The sequence below is a fragment of the Protopterus annectens genome, chromosome 6.part1 (assembly GCF_019279795.1).
Source record: "Protopterus annectens isolate FY-2018-M chromosome 6.part1, PAN1.0, whole genome shotgun sequence".
Classification (NCBI taxonomy): Eukaryota; Metazoa; Chordata; order Ceratodontiformes; family Protopteridae; genus Protopterus; species Protopterus annectens.
In genome coordinates, this window is record NC_056738.1 from 148590821 (window position 1) to 148609620 (window position 18800).

An 18800-nucleotide genomic window follows, 5' to 3' on the forward strand; every position below is an offset into this window, starting at 1 on the left:
GGAAAACCTCATAGCACTGTGGTGATGATAAGAAAATGATGCAGAGACATGAAAAAGCTGCAATAAGCCAAAGCTCATTAGCTGCATATTACCATATCTCCGAATTAAACACTGCACAGTTAAAAGTAACTGCACACATGTTTATCCGAACAATCCACATACCAGTGTTGCATAGGCACCTGCAAAAATGCACATACACACATATAAACACACACACACACACACACACACACACACACACACACACACACACACACACACACACACACACACACACATGCCCCCTACCACACACATACAGTTTCCCATTACTTACCTGCCATGATGCTAACAGCCTTGCTCCTGCTTTAAATATCAGTGGCAACACATCAACAAATGATGGTGCATATTTTACTGCTTCACTCCCCAAACAGTACTGTAGAGCTTTATTGTGAATCATTGTGCCATGCTTTTCAGTTCCTATTGAATGCTCTGGGGAAGTGCACATGCCTAATTTGCATTAGTTGTGCCTCTTGATAGCTGCATTTGCATATGATTTTCCTCCAGGCAGGGCTGGATCTAGCACAGTGTGACACGGGCAGCTTCCTAGGGCATAGTACTGGATTGGGAGCCATAAGTGCTGCAAGAAAGAAAGAAAACTGTCACTCTCCCACCCAATTATCCCCTGCTGCTCTATCTAGACATGCCATGTGAGAAGGTTATTTTCAGAATGTCTTGAAGCCTCTCTCTCTCTCTCTCTCTCTCTCTCATTGGCTCTACACTTGAACCAATGAGAAAGAAACGTCAAGACTTCCTGCATAGAAGAATAGCAAGTTTTCTTGTTTTGTGCTGCATGCCTGGCCTGGCTATTACTGACATGTCTGTGTTCCATCCATTTTAAAATCATTACCACTGAGACACTTTTCAAGCTGGTGTGCAATACTTACTGCATGGATTGCTATCTTTGTTGCCCAGACAAACTTAACAGTACTTAGAGGTGCTTAACAAAACCTTCGTAACAGTTTCCAAGTTTGGGTCTTGCACTAGGGAAGCATTTAACAACTTCCTCACCTTTTTCCTGATTTTGGAATATAATTGTGGCACTGCATGCAACACAAATACATTTCCAGTAAAGTTGATTGTACTTGGCATACAGTGTAATAACACAGATGTCACACTGTAGTACACAGCTGACTACCACATTCTAGTAAACAGTGGTCTACATAGGAATGATCACCTTATACCATCTTCATTTTCCCAGATATACAAATTATTCCAAATGGCTTATTTCCAGCACTAATTCCCTACAGTATAACATACAAACTCATTGTACAGTAGTCCTGTTATTGAGATAATTCACACAGTCATAGTTTTTCCCTAGAAGTGATTAAGCAGTCCATGGTAGACAATGATTTATTAGTTTTACATCTGCTTTATTACACTGTTGGCCAAGTACAATAAACTTTATTGGGAATTTATTTGGAGAGATGAGAGGGCCCGAATGAAGAGATGAGGAGTCCAAATGGAGAGACGAAGAGGGTTCAAATGGAGAGATGATAAACAGCAGGCAAAGGAGTGTAGTATTGCTGGAACAGAATTCATCGTCAAGTCTTGTTGAGTAGCTTCATGAGGTGGACCTTGTTTTTCACAAGATCTCACCAAGATGACAATTATATATAGACTGTATTTTAAATATAGCATATATAATGGACAGAAGTAGATTAAATAAATAAAAAAAGAAAGCGGGGTGCGCAACACCCAGGATAAAAAGTGCCCAATCCTGGTAGGCACGCTGGTGCCAGGACTGTAAAAAATGACAGTGTAGAATCCTCAAGATGTGAAAACATTCATACAATGGGGCTAGGCCATGCTCAGGGGGAGGATGACTGCCCTGTCGTAGAAGAAAACAGTAGTCCACAAAAAAGAGCCATAAGATGATAGAGTGGACTAATGAGGATAAGAAAGAGAGTATGTATTGTTATTATTATGCAAGAAGCCCAGAATTTCCAGACAGAAGTTATACAAAAAGATTAAGAGACGATTCGAGGAAATAAAAATACTAGCACAAGAGAAACTGTCAAAAGTTTCAAATGTAAATGTGTCTTCAATAATACAACAGATTTATGATAAAGTTTATATAGACTGAGAACTTGGCCTATTTGGAAAAAGAAGCAACTGAGGAAGTGCAAAAATAGAAAGCATAAAATCTAGAGATTTTTGAAAGGTATAAAAAAGAAATATGGACATGGGAAAGAATGAGAGCTCTAGTACGGTGCAATATTTACATAAAGGAGAAAGCCAAATTAAGCAATACAAAAAAGCAGCCCCAAAGATATTCGAAGAGGGATACAGCCAAATGCATCCAGATATGGAAATGTTCACAACACACAAAATAAGATCACAAAGACAGAATGGAGAACAGAAGATTAATTCTGTAGAAGTTAAAAAAAGCTGAAGGTAAAGGATACCTGCTAAGTGAAGGATTTAGTGTAGAAAGTCTAACACAGGTTATATCACAGCATGATGGAACAATGAGTCACCCAAGTAAGGAGAAACAGGAGGAACAGGAGACACCTGAAAAAGAAATATGGACATGGGAAAGAAAAAGAGATTCAATGTTGCGTAATATTTATGCAAAGGAGAAGGCAAAACTAATCAATACAAAAAGAGCAGCACCAAAGATATTTGAAGAGAAATACAGGGAAAGGCATCCAGGTATGGGCAATTTTACAGTACAACAAATAAGAAAACAAAGAGGAAAAGTAGAAAAGAGGATTAGTAATGGAGAAGTTAAAGAAACAGAAACTGAGGTTATGGATTACCTACAAAGTGAAGGATTTAGTGTAGAAAATCTAACTCTGATAACACATTGAAAGGATAGAGCAGTGGATCCTCAAATTACAGAGAAACTAGTAGAGTGGGAAACATCTGATCAGTTGTCTCTTCACTGTTATATACTGCTATATATTGAATCTTTATTATACTTTTATCAACACTGTTACATGCTGTTATATATTGCTTCTTATTATACCTTTTATTGAACTTTTATCTACTTATTGTAAAAAAGTATTTTCTGTAAAACTTTGTTAATTACTCATGCATAACCTTTACTATAATGTTCATGGAGCTTTTCTCCCTGGGCCTCCACTGAAAAAGTGCTATTCAGCTCAGTCGGACTATCATGGTCAACAAATGTAAAATAAATAATAAAGTTGCCATATAAAGATACTTTGGGGCCTTCCTTAGGAAACCAGTACAAAAGTTCAGTTGGAGTTGCCCAATAAGGGAAGGCACAAGAAATTGTGGCAACTCTGATGTAGTCAGTGTTGTGGAGTGATAGGGCAATGGATGACACAGGATGGAACTGAAGAGAATGTGATACAGGAAGATGCTCTGGAACTTTCTGTAGAATGCCTGCAGGAAATGGAGAACAAAGAATGTGCCATCAGTTTAGAAGAAAATAATATAAGAGCAGAGTTGCTTGATTTAATAGAGATGGACAGAAATATTAAGACCAAGGAAAGATATAGACTACAGAAAGTTAATAAAACCCCAAAAGTTAGAAGTTTGAAAAAATGAATGAACACAGTAATTAGGACTGTTCATAGAAAGTTATGTGATACAACAGAAGTAAATAGGATATATTACTGTGCAGCTAAATTAATAACAGATACAGTCTTACCACAAAAACACAGGGCAGTAAGGGAAAGGAAGGGGAGAAATCGAATGCCATCATGGAAGTATCAAATAGAGAAAACTGTAAAGTAATTAAGACAATAATTGTCACTGTTAGAAGAGTATAGAAGAGGGAACAGATCAACAAAAATACTCAGAATGATGGACGTGATAAAAGCAGTACCAGAACAGATCAGGATCTATCATGCACTATCACAAATAATGAACTAAAAATATCAGCACAGGCAGAAAAACTTAGAAGATATGCAGATTAATATAAAGAAAAAGCACAAAATAAGCAATTTATTGGTGACCCAAAAAAGTTTTACAGAGAATTAGGAAACAAGGCAAAAGGAATTGAAACACCACCAAAACAGAAGAAATATCTATGAAGATCCCGGGGAACATAACAAAGATGCTGAAAGGATAAAAGAAGTAAAAGACAATAAAGAAGTTCAAATGTACAAGATATGAAATGGGTTAAAGTAACGGCCAGAGAAATTGAAGCAAAGTTAAGAAAAGTTCCGAAATGGAAACCCCAGGCCCAGATGCAGTACATAACCTTTGGCTAAAAGTATTAACAACCTTACATGATGATTTATTCATGAGTAAAAACTATTTATATGCACACACCAAACAGACATCAACTTTTTTAACAACAGGAAAAACAGTACTCCTACTTAAGAGTGAACCTGCAAGCTGTCCTAAAAACTGTAGACTAATAACTTGCCTTACGAGAATGTATAAACTATATACTGGAATTGATGAGAACAGAGCTTATAGTCATTTAGAAGAAAATTCAATCATGGCAATAGAACAAAAGGGTAACAAAAGAAAGTCATACAGAACAAAGTATAATTTGTTGTTAAAGTCATACTAGAGAACTATAAAAAGGGGAAGAATATAAGTATGGCTTACATAGAGTACAAAAAAGTATTTGACAGTATCTCACATTCATGGATAAAACAGTGCTTAAAAATGTATTAAAATATACCCTACACTGATTGATTACATTACAGCGACCAGTGGCAAACCACTTTACAGTTAAGCCATGATAAAGGACAAATTATTATTCCAGGGGTAAAAATTCAACAGTGGGATATTCCAGTGTGACTCTGTCACTGCTGTTCTTTTGTCTTGTCCTTAACCCATTAATCTGTTTACTTAATATATTAGGTCATGGCTACAATTTGGCTCCCAGAAAACAACAAAGTATAAAGACTTCTCATCTTCTTTTTGTGGATGATTTAAAGTTGCATAGTTCATCAGATGAGGAACTGAAATCACAACTGCAGGTGGTCAAAACTTTATCAGATGATATAAGAATGTCATTTGGTTCTGATAAATTTGCAAAAGCAACCTTTAAAACAGGAAAACTGTAGCACCAAGAAAACATCAGCCTGGGACAGAAATGTGATATAAAAGAACCTGAGCAAGAGGAAGTATAGAAATATTTGGGAGTTGATAAAGAATCAACAATCAAACAGGAACAAATGTGAATAAAACTTAGTAAAGAATAGTTCAGAAGACTAAAATTAATAATGAAAACAGCACTTACATCTAGAAACAAAGTCCAAGCTATAAACCAAATAGCTCTTCCTGTCCTAATTTATAGTGTTGGAGAAATTTCCTGGCCCCAAAAGGTGTTGGATCGATTGGTTCATAAGTTCACTGGTAGGCTATTGGCCCTAGGGCCTATATAAGCCTAGCCAAAAAGGTACCCTGGCTTTCTCCTCCCAAGAAAATTATTTTCCTGTGCTTCTGTTGAGCAGAGCCACAGAAGTGATTCCCCAGGGTGAATTTCCTATTTCCCATCCAATCATCAAGATTTTTCTAGAAGAGTGCTAATGAGGAGCTTTGTTTGATATAGATAAGCAGTTTGTTCCAGAGTATGGGAAGTCTCTGGGACAGGAATCTATCCCTCCAGCATGTTCTGTTTATTGTGGTGACAAGGTTTAGGTCCCTAGAGCGTGTACTCAGAGGGATTGGGATTTCTTTAAGTGGAACATATCCAACAGCTTTGGGTTTGACATAGTTTTGTATGTTAGGCAGAGATCACCTCTGAGTAGGCGATATGCAGCGGAGATTGGACAGGAAAACAAAAAGGATGCTTATTGCTTATCAAATGATTTATAAAAAACTGTGTATACCAAGACTATATATTCTCTGTTCTGAAGGAGGTATGGGCCTCATCGAAAATTGATTATATGTATAGATCAGCAGTCGTAGGACTGCATACATATTTGCTGACCTCCCAAGATGCAAAAGAAGTGGACGTTTTAAAACATGAGGCAAACAAATTTAAGATGACTTCCCTGCTTAGTTTAGCAGAACCATATCAGTATCAAGCAGGAATGGAAAAAAAAAACAGAAGTAGAAAATATTCAGGCAGTAACTGAATGTGCCAAAAAAATAAAAGAAAGAATATAAGGTGGAGGATCAGACAAGAAGGCAAGAAATGTGGTAAATGCATAAATATAGTTGCAAGTATAGAAAACTCTTGGAACAACCCCATGTTGATCAGGATCGAATGCAGGAATGGTTAAGGAGAAGTGAATTTAAACCAAGAGATGAAAGGTTAATATTGGTGGCCCAAGTTCGTGGACTACATACATGTTGGTTTAAATAGTCCATTGAACATGTGGGAGAAACAGACAAATGTAGGTTTTGTAAAACAGAACTGGAAACAGTTGCACATCGTGTTGCTGGTTGTGATATACTAATGGCAGAAAGACTGTATACTGAAAGGCATAATAATGCGGCAAGGCTGTTGCATTAGGGATAGTATAAACATTATAATAATGAAGTAGTTGAAAAACATTGGAAACATGATGATGAAGTTTATATCACATGGGATCACCCATTATCAGCAGTTCAAAAATAGATGTGAGAAAACCAGATATACAGTCATCCATGAAATGAAGACAAAAGTAGCATTGATCATTGAAATCACTACTCCCAGTGACTACAGTGTCTTGTGTACAGAGAGACACAAAGTCATAAAATACCAGGATTTGCAGGCAGAAATGACAGCAATGTGAATAAAGATACCCAGACAGTTCTAATAGTAGTAGGTGCAACGAGTCTTATAAAAATAATTTACAGTCATACTTAGATATATTACAGATACATGTAACTCCATACAAATTGCAGGAGTCATTACTGAGCACATTGTTGGTGCTGTGAAGAGCACTTCTGGATGACATCAAAGATTGAAACAATACAAATTTCATGAACTTTAATCATACTTTGACTTAGGATTGGGGTTCATTCCCTTTGTGGTATTAGAAACCCAAAAGACTTGGAGGAATTAAATAAGGCCAAGCACTATACACCTTACTAAGAATCTCATCCTGTTCCATCTTGCTTTTGTTACTCAGTTGAATATGTGTTTATTTATTGATTTACTGTCTGACTCAGTAACTGAATGTGCTTTGTTCTGGATATTGTGTAATAAAATCTTCTGTAGACTACAGAAAACATGACATGGAGTCAGGAAGCAATTAGACAGTTGCTCTACCATACAGTAAGCAGAAGCACCCGTTTATTAAACTTAATAAAATATAGGTCTACTGAAGTAACTAAAGTAAAATCCAGACGTTTTACAATACAAAAGCCAACTTTACATGATGAGGGCACAACATACCTCTCAACTGCCCAGAGTTTTGCAGAGTATCTAGATTTTTTGCCTTATATTTTTTGCCTGTACCTCATAACATTTGTGGTTTCTGGCAAATCACAGAGGATTGAAGTCACTAAATAATGACATACATTTGTGTTTCAGACTTCATACCCAACAGAAAATGCATGCTCACACAAATCATGTTATTCTTGCAACTTTCTAAGTTTATAAGGGCAATATTTAAAATGTATCCCTATTTTCGGGCCTTTGTCTCCCCATTAGTTTTGGCTTTGTCTAGATTTCTTACCCAAAGAGGATGAGCACTATGGGGCATTAGGAAATGGTAATAAAAAAAAAAAAAAAACTTTCCACTTGATCTTTGAAATAGCCCACAATGACAGGTAGCCTAGTACTTACCTATGAACCTATAAGCCATTGAAGGGAAGAGAGTTTCACTTTTGCTCAGGCTGTCAGTTTTCTATATGAAAGTAAAATGGCTGTCACTGCAAAATTTCAAGCACGTTTTTAATTAAATCCAAATCTCTGAACATTGTAAAAGCAACTATATAAAAGGGTGCAGAAAATACTGCACACTGACAGGTTTGAACAGTGTGTTTTATGGTAAGTGGGGAGAGACATCCAAATAATGGGATATTGCTAACGCTGGTAGGAGTCTCAGTCAATTATCCTGTCTACAGCACCAATTGACCTTGATCCAGATCTTTTCCCTAGGCAATCACTGAGGTGGTGCTACAAACTGGAGCCTTTTTACTACTGTAACACTATAGTGCCCTTTGAAGCAAGGTTGCATAATGCACCAAGCAGTCCTGATAGAAACATGAAAGTGCAGTGCCTTATGTATTTCTGAGTCTAGGGGATGATTATTTGTGCATATTCATTCACGTTAATGAAATAAAATATGTATTTATTGTTAACTACTGCTCATACTGTTTCCTTTTGTTTGACTGTTATATATTTTGCTCCCTTTATATAGAAGTGATTTGGTATAATATTTATGGGAGCTTATTCTTACCACTTCTATAATGAGATGTCATAAAACTGGTCTGTAAATGATTTTCTTGCATCTTCGACCTGCCCATATGTGAATAGGTATTCTGTTCTGAGATCAGGCCTGTGATCTGAATAGGAGAACAAAACACTGAGAACTGAATAAGGCAGAGCCATAACAGGGCATGATAAAGGGGGTGACTGTCTAAGGAAAGCTGTTAAGGTACATTATCAGAATGTCCTACAGTGCAGGAGTGCAATAGAGACATTACTTTCTGAAGCCATGAGGATAATGTGGCTTGATAAATGAATGCTGATACATTTGCAGCCATGGCTGAAGTGCTGATGTGGTTAGTGTATAGCAATTTAACTATAGCAAGCTGTTTGTTACATTTGCAGGAAGTGGTTTCAACACATTCTTTTTTTGTCTTTAACTTTGAGAAGACCTGCATATTTGTTTGGTTCTTCACTTTGAGTTAAGAAGGGCACATATTCTTAGAACTGCACAGAGTGACACATGACCTATCTACAGTTCTCTGAATAGATTACAACTGCTGCAAAAATGCCATATATTTAAACAAGCATAAATGTAAAACATGAATGTGCACATACTATATACCATAGCTACAGTCACAAGAGTAGACATGATGCCATAGGCATAGCAGAAATAAGCATTATGCAAGAGATGTGACCAGGCAACTGTCAGAATATCAAATGGTGAACAAATCCAAAACCAAACGAAACAGAGTCTAAACTGTCTGTAATCTTTTATTATAAAACGTAAGCACTTTCAGGTTAAAAAAACCTTCATCAGACAAACTTCACATAATCATGACAGTCTTTAAATATTAAAACATTTTGAAAAGCAACCACTTACTTTCTATACTTGACCCACCTTTTCATTAAGGCTGATTTTAAAGGTACAGAACTATTTAACCCAGGTGTCCCCTCAGATTATCTATGGTATCATTGTCATTAGGGATAATATATAATTATCAACCATGGGATTGGTAAGGCCTATCTCTAACCAAATGGAATAGGTTAATTTGAACACAAAAAGGGAAGCTGGTTAGGTTTAAAATGGCCCTCAAGGACAGCTATACTAGTAATTACCTATGAACCTGTGAACCTATAAACCATTCAGCAGTTAAACCGCAATATTGCCCCAGTAAATTGCAATTGAGAAATGCTGTAGTCTACAGTAACATGGACAATGCCCCACAGCTAAGGCTATACAGCATAGTTTTGTAGTACATGTATTGTAACAGCCACTGTGAAATTACATATTTCCCCATATATAAGTATGCTTCATTGCACAGAGGGATAGAACCATTTCTACAGCTCAGACGAGCAAAGTTGAAATAGTAGCCCAGGTGCTGGAGGAACTTGCCAGCAGAAGTGAGTAGTAGTGGCCAACAGGAGCTCATCCCTCTAGGAGTGAAGGAGGCATTCCAAGGCACTACTGCACTGACTCTACTAGAGGCAAAGGAAGGTACATTAGCAACATAGTTTATCGCATGTACTAGACCATGCCTAACAGCTCTTAGACACTGTGCCAAGGTATGCCAGCAAGACCAGGAGCACACAGAAACTTGCAAATTCAGTTAGACCAGTATTGCTTAGCCTACCTCAGAGATATCCATAGCAAGAACATACAGGTAGAAAATCAGGCTAGCAAAATCATTGACTCTGTGGCTGTCTGCATAACAGCTTGTCCACTGGGTGACTATGGGCCATGGAATTAGTCACATGAAGAGTGTAGTTGCCTTTATTTAAATCTCCAAAGGATATTTGGAAGCCCCTTACAGTGTGTAGGGAGTACAGTGAATAGATACCACTCCAGAAGAAGCTGATAACAGCCAGAAGGAAGATCTGGGGGGACATATCTGCAAAAAAATCATATTTTCTCATATGACCATTCCAAGGTGTTGAAGTTATACCATATTGCTAGACATAATGGTTGCAGAAAAACAAATTTGTCCTTATGTAAACAATCCCAGCACTTAAAGATTTATCCACGGCTAAACAGGTGTATGTGGCTGCAGGAAAAAAATGACTTTTCTTTCCATGGATCACAGTAGTTTGTACTACTGCATTATTCACTTTTGCCAAAGTCACAAGTGCTTTTCCCTTCTAAGCAGAATTTGTTCTACAGCACTGAATATATTTCCCATTTTCAGCTTAACAATTGATCATTACATAAGGTAAAATATAGAAAAAATACCAGTTCTGGGAAGACTACTAAAAAACAAAACAAACAAAAAAAAACAAAGAACATAACTTTTATGATTGGAAATACAAAACTAAAAAAAAGTCCAGCAAAACAGCCATGATGAACATAGCAATTTAATAAACTTTGAACACTTTCATTCCACAAATTACACATGAACCTCTTCAGCACAAGCACTCATCAGTTTACCTCAGTGCTTTAAATAAATGCAATCCACATTATCCCAATCACCTGACAGCTCACAACTGCTAAGATTTTTTAAACATAAAATTATTGTAAAAATAACATAAAACATGAAATATAAAGACACTACACAAATTAAGTTTATATTAAAATATGTTAGAAATAACCTCTAGTTTTTTTTAAAACACATTTTATATTGATGGAATCATTTAAGCCAAGAGGCTTATCTGCTAAAAGCTACAACATTGCACCTTCTTAACCTCTAACAGACTGTTAAAGTCACCCTCTCTTATACCTTAATGAACTTGATCTATTAATTCAAAGTTAGACTTTTTAAAATCAGTACAATTTACTGAATACCTGTGCAAGGCATTATTTCTATCTTTATTTTTATATCCAGACTATGTTCATAAGTACACTTTCCTAATGTTCTACTAGATTTAACTATATAAAAACTGTCACAAATTGAGCACTTAACCAAATGCACCATGCATATACTGTCACAATTATACCTGCCCATAATACTGAAAGTTACAATCAAATGTTTCAAAGTAAAAAAAAATGTCAGTATAGCTGCATTGTTTACAGAAGTGGCATACCAAACCTGAAGGGAGCATGAGACTCAAATTAATTTGCCCCACATTAGACAAGTTGGTGTTGCATGCTGTAGACACATGTAAGTGGTATTCAGTACCCTGCTGATGTGGTCATGCCTGCCTGCATATAGCAGGATCCAATACTGATGGCACGTTTAGAGTCAGTCAGCATGTTGTAAGGGAGGTTGTAGTTTCTGCATCAGTTGGCAATGAACAAGGTGCTGATGGATGCAGCAGCTATGAAACAAGCAGTCATACATAAGATGCATTCTACTTGGTATTTGAAAGGGTAACTCTACCATGCCAATGTAGTACTCTTTTCCATTTCCACATCCTCTTACATTCCTGCCTGCATGTCTCCAATGGTTCCTGCTTAGCATGCTAGCTCAGGCCAGAAGGAACAGAATGTGTCCTACTGAGAATTCTGTCTGCAGTTGTCAAGCATGTGACACTGCAGATTGAGCACAGGGCTGTGTTCAGAATTCAGGTATTGGCATATCCGTATCTGTGTTTAGTCATGCATTTATCTACCATATCTGACATTAGATTAAACACAAGGACTGCAATATCACCACGAAGAGAGAGTAGAATGTGTGTTCAGCATATAAAATCCAAATAAAATCACACGCACAATTTAATAAAGAACAGATAAAATCCTTCAATCAACAGCCAAAAGTGCTCGTTCTGTTTGTTTCTGAGGATTTACATCCTGTTGTTTGAAGGATTTTATCTGTTCCTTATTAAATTATGCATGTGTTTAATCTTCAGTCATTGTTTTAACACTGCAGTCTTCAGTGGTTAGTGTTTTTGTGTGTTTATATCTGACATTAGCAGTGCACCTCTGAGAGTCAAATTCAAGCCAACCACATAAGTTGTATCATTTGGTGACTAAAAGAACGCATTCCTTAATAAGAAAGTAGAGCAGATCTTACACTGAAAAAGTAATAGCATGCATAAAATCCATAAACTTATTTTATTCTGAAATTAAAACAGATTAAGATTTCATTCTATGCAGCACAACCTCAGAATTCTACAGTGATTACTGAATCCTTCTCCTATATAACACCTGTAAATAAGCAATTAAAATATCAAATTATCCAGTAACAGAGACCACTGACTCAGCTTTAGAGTAGCTGTATAAATAATAACCATTTTTGCAGGACTTACACATATGAAGGGGCTGCCTGAATAAGAAGAGGGTCAATCCTCAGACAGATGTTCCTACAGCAAGCATTTATACATCTCAGTCATCCAGAATTTCACAGAATGCGTTGATGTTTGCCTGATATTTTGCTCTATTCCTAATAAATTTTGTGGTTTTCTGACAAGTTATTGAAGACTGAAGTCACTAAATAATGACAGACATTTGAGTTTCTGACTTTGTATTCTTCAGAAAATGTAAGCTAATACAAAACCTGCTATTCTAGCAAGTAAGTTTATGAGAACAATACTTAAGTCTCTCCCTAATTGTGCCTCCCCTCATTATCCAAAATTCTTGCCCTAAGAGGTTGAGAGGTATGTAATATCCCACAATGTGCAAGAATGTATTCTACAGCCCTTGCCCTTCGAGAGGAAATCTGACCATGAAAGAGAGCAATCTGAATGCTCATTTCTTTCTCATTCTATTTTTACTACCTGCAGTAAAGGTCCCATTACTCATTCATCTCCATCATACAGCTGCACTATGCACGTCATGAGGATCATTGATACGGGATTAATATATATCAATGGGGTAGAGCAAAGGAGTGAAATCAAGAACATTTATAAGGGTGATCAGTCTAAACTGCCCTACAGCATCTGCTAAATTATAGCACTAGAAATGTTTGCAGTGCCTCTAGATTCAGCATCCAGTTTGTAATGTTTAAATAATGTGCAAATGGATGACCATGTGGCAGCCTCAAAAAATTCTCAGAGGATTAATCTTATACATTTCAGGATACCTGAATAGTGGCTACACGAAAGAGCTGCTTTTCAGTTAATACTCTGAGAAAGACCAAAGACCCAACTCAGTGTGCTATGACCTACATGCTAGTTAACTATATCTAACAGATATAATACACTAATCACAGGCACATGTGACAATGGTGCGCAGGCAGACTGAACCTTAAAGTCTTCTGGCAAGGTTTAGTTTACGTTCCTTAACAGAACATAATACAGTTAGCCAACTACTTATAAAAAAATTGTTTCATAACATATAAAAACGGTTCCTCTTAATGGCAGAAGCAAACAGCTGATGAGTCTGTATAACTGTTCAGTACTTGGCACATAATACCTCAGAGATTCAGGCTATAGCCATGGAGTGCAAGATTCCTTACCTTTTATTTATTTGATTGAGGGAGAGAATTGGATGTTGAATATATGTATTCAGGTTACAAGAAAAGACTATATTGTGCATAAAGGACAGCCATTCTTCTGAAAGAATTTACAAGACGTCTTATACATTAAGGACTATCACTCAACAATTGTTTTAGTGAAAACAATATGCACTAGAAACAGAACACACTGTTCACCATGTAAGCGTAATCACAATTAGTAAACTAAACATGCTACAAATAGAACTCTAGGTGTGAGCTTTTTTGGAAAAGGGGCATCCTAGAATTCTTTGGAAGTCACCAATAAGATCTTCAAATAATGTTGCTTTCACCATTAAAGACCCAAAACTATCAGCCTTTTACCAAATCTGGGTAAACTATTAAAAATGGAAAAGTCACAGATTTTTATTTTTAAGAGTTATAAACAATGTCTTGCAATCTAGATTCTCGACATGGTGCAAGTCACTGAATTCTCATTCTTAAAAAGACTGTTAAGAATTGTTAGAAATTTTACTTTAAAATGTAAACATTTACTTGTACATTTGCATTTTCCTTGGTTTGAATTTCCTTTAGCTTTCTGTCTTCCTAAAATGCTTAAATGTACTTCAGTTTGAAGTGATCACTTCAGTACTTATTTTTCTTCAGATTTTAAATTTTTGAATGTTACTAAATTAAGGCAAGATGTTATAAATTATTCACCACTATTAGAATCGATGATTACATATAGAATTAATTTATACTTTTTTCAGTTTTCAAGAAAGTAATGTTAAATCTATTTATATGAAGAAAAACATATTGGGAGCACTTTACAAAATATTCAGTGCAATGATCCTCAAGATTTAGAAAGGATCTTAATGAAGTGGAATATTGTGAAAAAGCCTTTACTTTATGTAAGGGTTATAAAGTTATGGAAATAATATTATATCTTGAAAATTATCCAACAGAAGATTATAATGGTTGCCCATTTAACACCAGAGCAAACAGGGTGGTTACATCAAAATAAAGCTGCTGGCATAGCTGTGGGGAGAAAGGGTCCTGGAAGCATGTTTGGTGGAACTGTTTTCACATTATACCTTGGTGAAATAAAGTTTTTTTCTTTAATGATACCTTTTTTAGATGCAATGATTGACTGTTCATACAGCTTATGGATACTACTAGGTAATCCTGATAATGAATGTAGACTAAATTTGAATCTGATAATGACTGCTAGTCTTGGAAAGAAAAGGATACTTTTACAATGGGGGAATATAGGATGGTTAAAATATTTTAATTATTATATGCGATATGAAATGATTGAGTTGTAAACTGTGGAGTTTTTGCCACTTGGAGGTAAAGGGTGGGGACACGAGAGTAAGGGTTTAAGTTCTACAATATAGTCAAATTGTCATTTTTCTGAATTAATTGATAATCTAAAGCATATAAAATTAATTAAAAAAGAATTTCTAGCATTGGGTCTCTTCTCTTAATCTTTTTCAGAATGACAAAGAATTTTAAAATCTAGGTAGACATCTGAAGCCAAGGACAATTACAAATTCTTCATTAGTTATTTTAGAAAACTATGAAACAATGCTTAACAATGTACATAACTCAAGTTAAATGACAAAACCTGCTCAGACTTAACGGACATTGCCAACATCCTAGCAAATAAATTTAGTGCAATTTCAATCTTGAGATGACTATCCAAAGTCCTACAACCCTAAAAGCTCTCTACCCCCCATCATCATCACTAAAGAACATGTACTGAAAGTGCTGTCCAAGACTAGAACACTTTCTCCAGGAGACAAGATATTATATTGGATTGTTTGTTAAATACTAATAAACATGCCCTGTTGAAATCTCCAAAAGTTATTTAACCTGAGCATTGCTATAGGCTCAGTCCTAGAAGTATGGCCTTTAGCACTGGTGGGACCACTCCATAAAGGGGGGGCCTACTGCTGACCACAGAATTTATAGGTTCATGAGCCTTATAAGGCTCATTTGCAAGGCCATCGATCACATTATAACAGACCTGATTAACACTGACATTAAATGCCTCATCAAGCTAGACCCAACAATTTGGATTTGTAAATTATAGATCCTGTGTAATGAACCCAGTTAACTTATTTGAAAAGGTTGCTCAAGCTACTAAGTATTCACACTTTATACACAACTTACCATGGTTTGACCAAGGGTTTTACACCACAATGCTTGCATAATTAATAAACTAAAGATATTACAAATAGATCCTGTTTTGGTGGGATGGTGAGTTGGTTAAAAGACAGAACCATTAACGTTCTGATGGCAGGGGCAGCATCACTGAACATTAAATTGACAAGGGATGTCCTGCAGGGCTTAGTGCTGGAACCACTTTTGTTTAGTATTTAGTTCTCTGGCTTGTAGACTAAAATACAACACCTATGGCTAACAAAGTTTGTGAATAACTGCCAACTGGGAGTTATTGTCAGTTCCTGCCATCACAGAGAAGTCCTTAAACGCTAAAAGTGCACTATTTGGCAGACAAAGACAACCCCTCAACATATAACACTGAAAACCACAAAATGAAAATGTAGCTAGAGACTTGGAACAATGTTTGATAATGCCCTTTCCTTTGACCACCATAGAGCAGCAGTTGTCAGGAAATCCTGGTACTTGGTGCAATTGATCACCAAAAAAATATCATCCAGATCAAAAGAGGTTGTTATCCCTTTAATTTGGCACTGATCATACCAATTATAGAACACACTGCACCTTTTGGGATGTTGCTTGCCAGACATATCAAGCAGTTATAAAGAACCCAGAAGTCCCTAAGAAAAAGGATCATAGGCTTTAAATCCCTCAGCTATCAGGAAAAAATAGACACTGTCCCTCTTTTCATAGGTTCATAGAGCCATAGGTATGTACTAGGCTAATGATTACTAGGTCCTGTTTAAGCCTAGCCATGCATCCCAAATCTCTGACAAGTTCTGGTACCCTTGATAAGTGGAAGCAGGTGCTTTGGAGATGAACCATTTAAAAGTAGGGGCCTGGGAGATGAATCATTTACAGGCTGCTTGTGTCCAATAGAGACATAGGTACCAAACAGGGATGAACTTCCTGTTCTCCATCCAGCTGTCTAAGTTACACTGGCATTTGGCTAGGGAAGACCTCTGCTTTCCATGGATGGAGAGCCTGTTCCAGAGAAGTGGTAGTCTCTGGAATACCTACCTGCCTGTCCAGCAGGTCCTATTTATGTCACATACAAGGTTTAAGTCTTTAGAATGGGTAATTCTATTGCTGTTTGTTTTGTGGATATGCAGGAGGTACATGAGGGAGGGGTCTGACAATACCTTGTATGCCAGGCATAGATCTCCCCTAACAGCCTGTAGGAGACAGAATACAGTGATAGGGCTTTGAAGTGGCTTGCATAGGACATGTTACTTACATCCTACATTATTTTAGTGGGGGACCTCTGTGGATGTTCCAGTTGTTGGATGTGCCTGGTTAGGTACATACCAAAGGGATCATTGTACTCAGTGATAGGTCTGATGAATGTCAAATACATTGAAACAATGACTTCCTTGAACTTAGATGCTATACCTTTATTTATAAGTTGCACAACGTAGAATGATTTCCTCACTACAATTTTGGGGCGAACTTGTATTATTTTTTTGGACCACATGGCTCTGGTGATGACTAGTCACACGCCAGGCAGTTGGGGCTCATAGCCGAACATTTATGACACCGATTTGTGTCTTTTGACATTTTATGGCAATTCTATTGGACCTTCACACACATGCATTTCATTATATTCCACTAGGCACCACACCACACGGTATATTTTTCCCCCTAACCTTTATATATGAACCAATTCCTGTAGCATGGACCATATGGCTACAGTGTTAGCTCCTCACACCAGCTAATCACTCACCCCCATGACCACTTCTAGTGTACCCAAGAACCCCCCCCCCAAGCCAGTGTGATCTGCACCTTCTCTTTTAGCACCAGCATTTAGAGGACAGCTTGGTCATGCTTCCTTAGTCAAGCAACCTTTCGTTTAACCACAACTTACTGGGTGACAATTCATTTTTTCTTGTATATGAGATATGTGATGTCTCATGTATTTCCTTACAAATGTATCAGCTAATCTCTCCATTTTAACAGTCTCTATTTTAGTCTTTTCTTTTCATTTGAATTTGGGGCGAATTCTTGATAGTTTTGACCATTTAACCCCGGTGATTCCCCCCTCACCAACACGTTACATGCCAAGCTATCTGGTTTTTATTGCCTGCTTATTCTATGCAGAGCCACGTCTTTATTCATGTGTTTTTATTTCATGTTTTGGCATTTTGGAGTTAAACTCACACCCCCTTTCTGTTCTTGTTTCCACTACAAGCCACCCTGATGAAGATCCCTCAAAAAGTGTTGTATTTCTTCCAGTAAACCTCTGGCCACTGCACAGCTACACAACCCCCCAACAAACCCACCAAGCCACTCTAATTCTCCATTTTTGAGAACCCACTCTGTTCCCACTAAACCTACTTTTAAAAAAAAGGGAATTAATTCAACAGGGCTTGAGAACTTATACGTGTTTGCATGTTAGGGCTTGTAGCTGCTTTGTTAAAACCACATGAATATAACTATTTGGCCATGACTAAAGTGTCAGCATTACTTCTTTTATGCCTTGTTAACATATGATACACATTATGAGGAGGTGATGCAAGCAGGCCAGACCCACACATGGTCCTTCCAATCACAATAACACCCCTGAAATAATTGGGCCCCTTAGACACCCCCCATTTTTTGAGTATAAATAGAAGCTATAGGACCAGGTTTTTATTCACTGGAACAATGCTTCCACTGGCTTTATTAAAGAACAATTTTAGAAAGAGAATTGGACTGTCTGTGTGTTTTGTCTACTGATTTTGTCATCTGAGATTTGCATATTGAGTATTTGTCTACTGATTTTTTATCTACTGAGTTCTGTCTTACAAGGATCCTTGCCCAAACAGAGCAGGATCCCCTCCACTGAGAATTTGATCTCAGCCACTGATTCACCAAGGTCGACTCTGTTGACTCAGTCCACTCATACAGCTTATCTCCACAGCTGCACTATTGGAGTATTTCCTGGCATTATGTGTTCCTTCCTTTTGAGGGAGGCTATACTCCACAAGGGACAGGCTCACCGTGTCTCACAAAAGAAGTAGTATGTATGTACACATGATTATCATTATGGCAAA

The 18800-nt window shown here is 37.0% G+C and overlaps 1 protein-coding gene across 5 annotated transcripts in view; it reads right to left on the reverse strand.

Annotated features, from left to right (window-relative positions):
* Positions 1-18800, reverse strand: part of LOC122805436 (dehydrogenase/reductase SDR family member 9-like) — a 520557-nt gene that overhangs the window by 480012 nt on the left and 21745 nt on the right. The window contains exon 1 of one of the 5 annotated variants that reach the window (XM_044075580.1): positions 11593-11721. The exons of 3 other annotated variants lie outside the window; for them this stretch is intronic. The gene's annotated coding sequence lies outside the window, so the exon portion shown is untranslated. Of the gene's footprint in view, positions 1-11296; positions 11433-11592; positions 11722-18800 lie in introns of those variants that run through there. One more of the 5 variants, XM_044075581.1, reaches the window with a different exon arrangement.